Genomic DNA, 7,931 nt, shown 5'->3' with positions numbered 1-7,931 from the left:
ACGGAAGAGGGGAGGCGTTGAAGGGGGGGGGGGAAGGGACGGCCGACACCAACGTCCCCCTTACGGAGGGGGGAAGGCGCGGCCGACACCAACGTCCCCCTTACGGAGGGGGGAGAGGCGCGGCCGACACCAACGTCGCCCTTACGGAGGGGGGGACGCGTTGAAAGGGGGGAAGGCGCGGCCGACACCAACGGCCCCCTTACGGAGGGGGGGGAAGCGCTGAGGGGGGGAGAGGGGCGGCTGACACCAACGTCGCCCTTACGGAGGGGGGGACGCGTTGAAGGGGGGAAGGCGCGGCCGATACCAACGTCCCCCTTACGGAGGGGGGATAAACTGGAGGGGAGGGGAAGGCGCGGCCGACACCAACGTCCCCCTTATGGAGGGGGGGAAGCACGGCCGACACCAAAATCCCCCTTACGGGGGGGGGGCCGTCTCTACACGTTGCCAACTTGTACTGCCCAAGCGCTTAGTATAGTGGTCTGCACACAGTAATTACTCAATAAATACGAATGAATGAATGAAAGGAGGCGCGGCCGACACCAACGTCACCCTTAAGGGGGGGGACGCATTGAAGGGGGGAGAAGGCACAGCCGACACCAACGTCGCCCTTACGGAGGGGGAAGGGGCGGCCGACACCAACGCCCCCTTACGGAGGGGGGGGGAAGCGCTGAGGAGGGGGGGGGGAGAGGCGCGGCCGACACCAACGTCCCCCTTACGGAAGGGGGGAAGCGCCGAGGCGGGGGGGGGGGAGAGGGGCGGCCGACACCAACGTTCCCCTTACGGAGGGGGGGACGCGTTGAAATGGGGCAAGGCGCGGCCGACACCAACGTCCCCCTTGCGGTGGGGGGAAGGCGCGGCCGACACCAACGTCGCCCTTACGGAGGGGGGAAGGCGCGGCCGACACCAACGTCCTCCTTACGAGGGGAGGGGACGCCCAGAGGAGGAGTGGGGAAGATGCGGCCGCCACCAATGATGTCCCTCTTACGGAGGGGGGGACGCGCTGAGGAGGAGGGGGAGAAAAAGGCGCGGCCGACACCAACGCCATCCTTCCGGGGGGGGGGGGGGACCGTCTCTACACGTTGCCAACTTGTACTTCCCAATCAATCAATCGTATTTATTGAGCGCTTACCGTGTGCAGAGCGCTGTATTAAGCGCTTGGGAAGGACAAGTTGGCAACATCTAGAGACAGTCCCTACCCAACAGTGGGCTCACAGTCTAAAAGGGGGAGACTGAGAACAAAACCAAACGTACTAACAAAATAAAATAGAATAGATATGTACAAGTAAAATAGAGTAATAACTATGTACAAACATATATACAACTTCCCAAGCGCTTAGTATAGTGCTCTGCACACAGTAATTGCTCAATAAACACAATTGAATGAATGAATGAAAGGAGGGCCGGCCGACACCAACGTCCCCTTTACGGAGGGGGGGGACGCGCTGGGGGGTGGGGAGGTGCGGCCGACACCAACGTCCCCCTGATGGAGGGGGGGGACGTGTTGATGAGGAGGAAAAAAAAGGCGCCGTCGACACCAACGTCGTGGGGGGGGGGGGGAGCGACACACGCTGAGGAGAAAGGCGTTCATTCATTCATTCGTATTTATTGAGCCCTTACTGTGTGCAGAGCACTGCGCTAAGCGCTTGGGAACTATAAGTCGGCAACAGATTTAGACGGTCCCTACAACGCGCTCACAGACTAGAAGGGGGATACAGACAACAAAACAAAACGTGTAGATGGGTTCATTCATTCATTCAATCAATCGTATTTACTGAGTGCTTTCTGCCAGGTGCTTAGTCCAGTGCTCTGCACGCAGTAAGCGCTCAATAAATACGATTGAATGAATGAATGAATTAATGGGTGTAATAATAATAATGCGCTGAGGAGAAAGGTGTTCATTCTTTCAATGGTATTTACTGAGTGCTTTGCATGCAGCAAGAGCTCAATAAATACAATTGAATTCATTCATTCAATCGTATTTATTGAGCACTCACTGTGTGCAGATTGAATGAATGAATGAATGGGTGTGATAACGCCCTGAAGTGAAAAGGCGTGGCCTACACTTCATGGAGGAGGGCACGCTGAGCAGAAAGGCGTTCATTCCATCATTCAATCGTATTTACTGAGCGCTTTCTGCCAGGCGCTTAGTCCAGTGCTCTGCACGCAGTAAACGCTCAATAAATACGATTGAATGAATGAATGGGTGTAATAATAACGCGCTGAGGAGAAAATGAAGGGAGGGTCACGCTCTGAGGAGAAAGGTGTTCATTCATTCATGCAATCGTATTTACTGAGCACTTTCTGCCAAGCGCTTAGTCCAGCGCTCTGCTCGCAGTAAGCGCTCAATAAATAAGATTAAATACCCCTCTCCATCCCCCCCATCTTACCTCCTTCCCTTCCCCACGGCACCTGTATATATGTATGTTTGTACATATTTATTACTCTATTTATTTATTTATTTTACTTGTCCATATCTATTCTATTTTATTTTGTTAGTATGTTTGGTTTTGTTCTCTGTCTTCCCCTTTTAGACTGTGAGCCCACTGTTGGGTAGGGACTGTCTCTATATGTTGCCAATTTGTACTTCCCAAGCGCTTGGTACAGTGCTCTGCACATAGTAAGCGCTCAATAAATACGATTGATGATGGTTTACTGTGTGCAGACTGAATGAATGAGTGGAGTCAGAGCCCTCTCAGTAGGGCTTGGGAGTCAGAGGACATGCGTTCTAATTCCGGCTCCGCCACTTGTCAGCTGGGTGACTTTGGGCAAGTCACTCAACTTCTCTGGGCCTCAGTTCCCTCATCTGTAAAATGGGGATGAAGACTGTGAGCCCCTCGTGGGACAACCTGATCACCTTGTATCCCCCCCAGAGCTTAGAACGGTGCTTGGCATTCATTCATTCATTTCATTCAATCGTATTTATCGAGCACTGACTGTGTGCAGAGTAGTGTACTAAGCACTTGGCACATAGTAAGCGCTTAACAAATGCCATCATCATTATTATTATTATTCTCTGCGCCTCAGTCCCCTCATCTGTAAAATGGGGGTGGAGACTGTGAGCCCCTCGTGGGACAACCTGATCACCTTGTATCCCCCCCCCCCCCAGCTCTTAGAACAGTGCTTGGCACAAAATGGAGTCAGTCATGCCAAGTCCGCTGGCGGACAACGTCACCTAGTAAGCGCTTAACAAATGACATCGTTATTATTTTCGCCACTTAGACCTCTCCCGTGTCAATCTCTGGTTTTTAGACTGTGAGCCCACTGTTGGGTAGGGACTGTCTCTATATGTTGCCAACTTGTACTTCCCAAGCGCTTAGTACAGTGCGCTGCACACAGTAAGCGCTCAATAAATACGACTGATTGACTGATTGGTTCCGCGGAGCTCCCCCCTAATCTGGGGCTCCCGTGGAATCGTCCGCTCGGCTCCGCCCCGGGGGGGGGGGGGAGGGGAAACTTGGCCCTGGGCGCTACCATTTCCGATAGAGGGGGGAACCATTCATTCATTCATTCGTTCATTCATTCGTTCTTTTAGACTGTGAGCCCGCTGTTGGGTAGGGACTGTCTCCATATGTTGCCAACTTGTACTTCCCAAGCGCTTAGTCCAGTGCTCTGCACACAGTAAGCGCTCAATAAATACGATCGAAGATGATGATGATGATGATCTATTCATTCATTCGTTCATTCCACCCCAGGCGACAGGTGGGGACTTGGCCCTGGGTGCTACCATTTCCTTTGTGGGGGGGGGGACCATTCATGCATTCATTCATTCATTCATTCATTCACTCGTTCCGCCCCAGGCAATAGGCAGGGAACTTGGCCCTGGGCGCTACCATTTCCGCTAGAGGGGGGGAACCATTCATTTAGTCATTCATTCAGTCATTCAATCGTATTTATTGAGCGCTTACTGTGTGCAGAGCACTGTACTAAGCTCTTGGGAAGTCCAAGTTGGCCACATATAGAGACGGTCCCTACCCAACAACGGGCTCACAGTCTAGATAATGACTCTCCCCACCAAAAAGCCTTATAATAATAATGATGGCCTTTATTAAGCGCTTACTATGTGCAAAGCACTGTTCTAAGCGCTGGGGAGGTTACAAGGTGATCAGGTTGTCCCACGGGGGGGCTCACAGTCCTCATCCCCATTTTACAGATGAGGTCACTGAGGTGCAGAGAAGTGAAGTGACTTGCCCAAGTTCACACAGCAGATAACAATAATAATAATGATGGCATTTATTAAGCGCTTACTACGTGCAAAGCGCTGTTCTAAGCGCTGGGGAGGTTACAAGGTGATCAGGTTGTCCCACAGGGGGCTCACACTCTTCATCCCCATTTGACAGATGAGGTCATGGTGGGGTGAGTCACTTAACTTCTCTGTGCCTCAGTTCCCTCATCTGTCAAATGGGGATGAAGACTGGGAGCCCTTGTGGGACAACCTGATCACCTTGTAACCTCCCCAGCGCTTAGAACAGTGCTTTGCACATAGTAAACGCTTAATAAATGCCATCATCATTATTATTATTCCAAGGCTTTGAGGTCGGGAGTCATTGTCTAGACTGTGAGCCCGTTGTTGGGTAGGGACCGTCTCTAGATGTTGCCAACTTGTACTTCCCAAGCGCTTAGTACAGTGCCCTGCCCACAGTAAGCATCAACAACTGCGATTGAATGAATGAATTGAGACTCAACGCTGTAAGTTCATTGTGGGCAGGGAACGTGTCTGCTTATTGTTGCATCGTAGTCTCTCAAGCGCTTAGTACAGTGCTCTGCACACAGCGCTCAGTAAATACGATTGAATGAATGATTTGAGGAGGGAGGGTGTCCCGGGCCAGAGGGAGGACGTGGGCGAGGGGTGGGTGGTATATTTTTTGTTTTGTTGTCCGTCTCCCCCTTCTAGACTGTGAGCCCGCTGTTGGGTAGGGACTGTCTCCCTATGTTGCCAACTTGGACTTCCCAAGCGCTTAGTACAGTGCTCTGCACACAGTAAGCGCTCAATAAATATGGTTGACGATGATGATGATGATATGTTTTGTTTTGTTGTCCGTCTCCCCCTTCTAGACTGTGAGCCCGCTGTTGGGTAGGGACCGTCTCCAGATGTTGCCAACTTGGACTTCCCAAGCGCTTAGTACAGTGCTCTGCACACAGTAAGCGCTCAATAAATACGATTGAATAAATGAATGAATGAGATGGACGAGGTAGAGGTACGGCGAGAAGATTGGCATTAGTGGGGCCAGGTGTGCGGGCTGGTTTGGAATAGGAGAGCATTCAATCAATCAATCAATCAATTGTATTTATTGAGCGCTTACTGTGTGCCGAGCACTGTACTAAGCGCTTGGGAAGGACAAGTTGGCGAGCTATAGAGACGGTCCCTACCCAACAGTGGGCTCACAGTCTAGAAGGGGGAAGAGTCAGTCATTCAGTTAATCAATCAATCAATCAATCAGTTGTATTTATTGAGTGCTTACTGTGTGCAGAGCACTGTACTAAGCACTTGGGAAGTCCAAGTTGGCAACATATAGAGACGGTCCCTACCCAACAGTGGGCTCACAGTCTAAGACAAGCGTATTTATTGAGCGCTTACTGTGAGCAGCGAGGTGAGGTGGGAGGGGGCGAGGGGATGGGGGACTTTAAGGACGACGGTGACAGGTTTCTGTTCGACGTGGAGGTGGATGAGCAAAACCACTGGAGGCTTTTGTGGACGCCCCCGCTGAGGAGGGGGTGCCCTAGAAAGGGCCTCCGCCATCCTGCTTTGAAGCGGAGGAAGAGGAGGGTGGGTGATTCTTGTGGATGCGGCTGACACTCCTCTCCCCCGCCACCCCGTCAGATGTGGTCGGGGGTTTACAACAGTAATAATTGTGGTATTTGTTAAGCGCTCCTTCCGTGCCACGCACGGGCCTAAAGCGCTGGGGTGGATCTGTACCCAAACCGGGTCGGCCACAGCGGGCCCGGTCCCCGTCCCACGCGGGGCTCCCAGTCCCAACTCCCATTTTCTGGATGAGGGAACTGAGGCCCAGAGAAGAGAAGCAACTCGCCCAAAGTCACCCAGCTGACAAGTGGGTCGGTCGTTCATTCTCAGTCTCTTTTGCAGGCTCCTCCTCCCCCTCCCATCCTCTTACGGTGGGGGTTCCCCAAGGTTCAGTGCTTGGTCCCCTTCTGTTCTCGATCTTCTGTTCTCGATCACAGTCTTTTAGACTGTGAGCCCACTGTTGGGTAGGGACTGTCTCTATGTGATGCCAATTTGTACTTCCCAAGCGCTTAGTACAGTGCTCTGCACATAGTAAGCGCTCAATAAATACGATTGATTGATTGATTGATTGATTGATCTACACCCACTCCCTTGGTGACCTCATTCGCTCCCACGGCTTCAACTATCATCTCGACGCTGATGACCCCCAGATCTCCATCTCTGCCCCTGCTCTCTCCCCCTCCCTCCAGGCTCGCATCTCCTCCTGCCTTCAGGACCTCTCCATCTGGATGTCCGCCCGCCACCTAAAACTCAGCATGTCCAAGACCGAACTCCTTGTCTTCCCTCCCAAACCCTGCCCTCTCCCTGACTTTCCCATCTCTGTTGACGGCACTACCATCCTTCCCGTCTCACAAGCCCGCAACCTTGGTGTCATCCTCGACTCCGCTCTCTCGTTCTCCCCTCACGTCCGAGCCGTCACCAAAACCTGCCGGTCTCAGCTCCGCACCATCGCCAAGATCCGCCCTTTCCTCTCCATCCCAACCGCTACCCTGCTCGTTCAAGCTCTCATCCTATCCCGTCTGGACTACTGCATCGGCCTTCTCTCTGATCTCCCATCCTCGTGTCTCTCCCCGCTTCAATCCATACTTCATGCCGCTGCCCGGATTGTCTTTGTGCAGAAACGCTCTGGACATATTACTCCCCTCCTCAAAAACCTCCAATGGCTACCGATCAATCTGCGCATCAGGCAGAAACTCCTCCCCCTGGGCTTCCAGGCTGTCCATCCCCTGGCCCCCTCCTACCTCCCCTCCCTTCTGTCCTTCTCCATCCCAGCCCGCACCCTCCGCTCCTCCACCACTAATCTCCTCCCCGTACCTCGCTCTCGCCTGTCCCGCCATCAACCCCCGGCCCCCGTCCTCCCCTGGGCCCGGAATGCCCCCAATCCCTCTGCCCATCTGCCAATCTCGCTCTCTTCCTCCCTTCAAGGCCCTGCTGAGAGCTCACCTCCTCCAGGAGGCCTTCCCACACTCAGCCCCTTCCTTCCTCTCCCCCCTCGTCCCCCTCTCCACCCCCCCATCTTACCTCCTTCCCTTCCCCACAGCACCTGTATAGATGTATATATGTTTGTACATATTTATTACTCTATTTATTTATTTATTTTAATTGTACATATCTATTCTATTTATTTTATTTTGTTAGTATGTTTGGTTTTGTTCTCCGTCTCCCCCTTTTAGACTGTGAGCCCACTGTTGAGTAGGGACTGTCTCTAGATGTTGCCAACTTGTACTTCCCAAGTGCTTAGTACAGTGCTCTGCACACAGTAAGCGCTCAATAAATACGATTGATTGACGTGGCGGAGGCAGGATTTGAACCCGTGACCTCTGACTCCAAAGCCCGGGCTCTTTCCACCAAGCCAAGCTGCAGGGAATGCAATCAGGTTTTGGGTCCAAAGCTCTTCGTGGGCAGGGAATGTGTCTGTTGATTTTTTTAAAAAAAATGGCATTTATTAAGCGCTTACTATGTGCAAAGCACTGTTCTAAGCGGTGGGGAGGTTACGAGGCGATCAGGTTGTCCCACCGGGGGCTCCCAGTCTTCATCTCCATTGCACAGATGAGGGAACTGAGGCCCAGAGAAGTGAAGTGATTGGCCCAAGGCCACACAGCAGACAATAGGCCGCACAGCAGATGGGTGATAAGGCGAGCTGGGCCTGTCTACTACAGTATTTGGGGGAGAGAAAGTTGGAAAGTTAGAG

This window comes from Tachyglossus aculeatus, chromosome Y4, assembly GCF_015852505.1.
Source record: "Tachyglossus aculeatus isolate mTacAcu1 chromosome Y4, mTacAcu1.pri, whole genome shotgun sequence".
In the NCBI taxonomy this organism is placed as follows: domain Eukaryota; kingdom Metazoa; phylum Chordata; class Mammalia; order Monotremata; family Tachyglossidae; genus Tachyglossus; species Tachyglossus aculeatus.
This window is presented reverse-complemented; position numbering follows the sequence as displayed.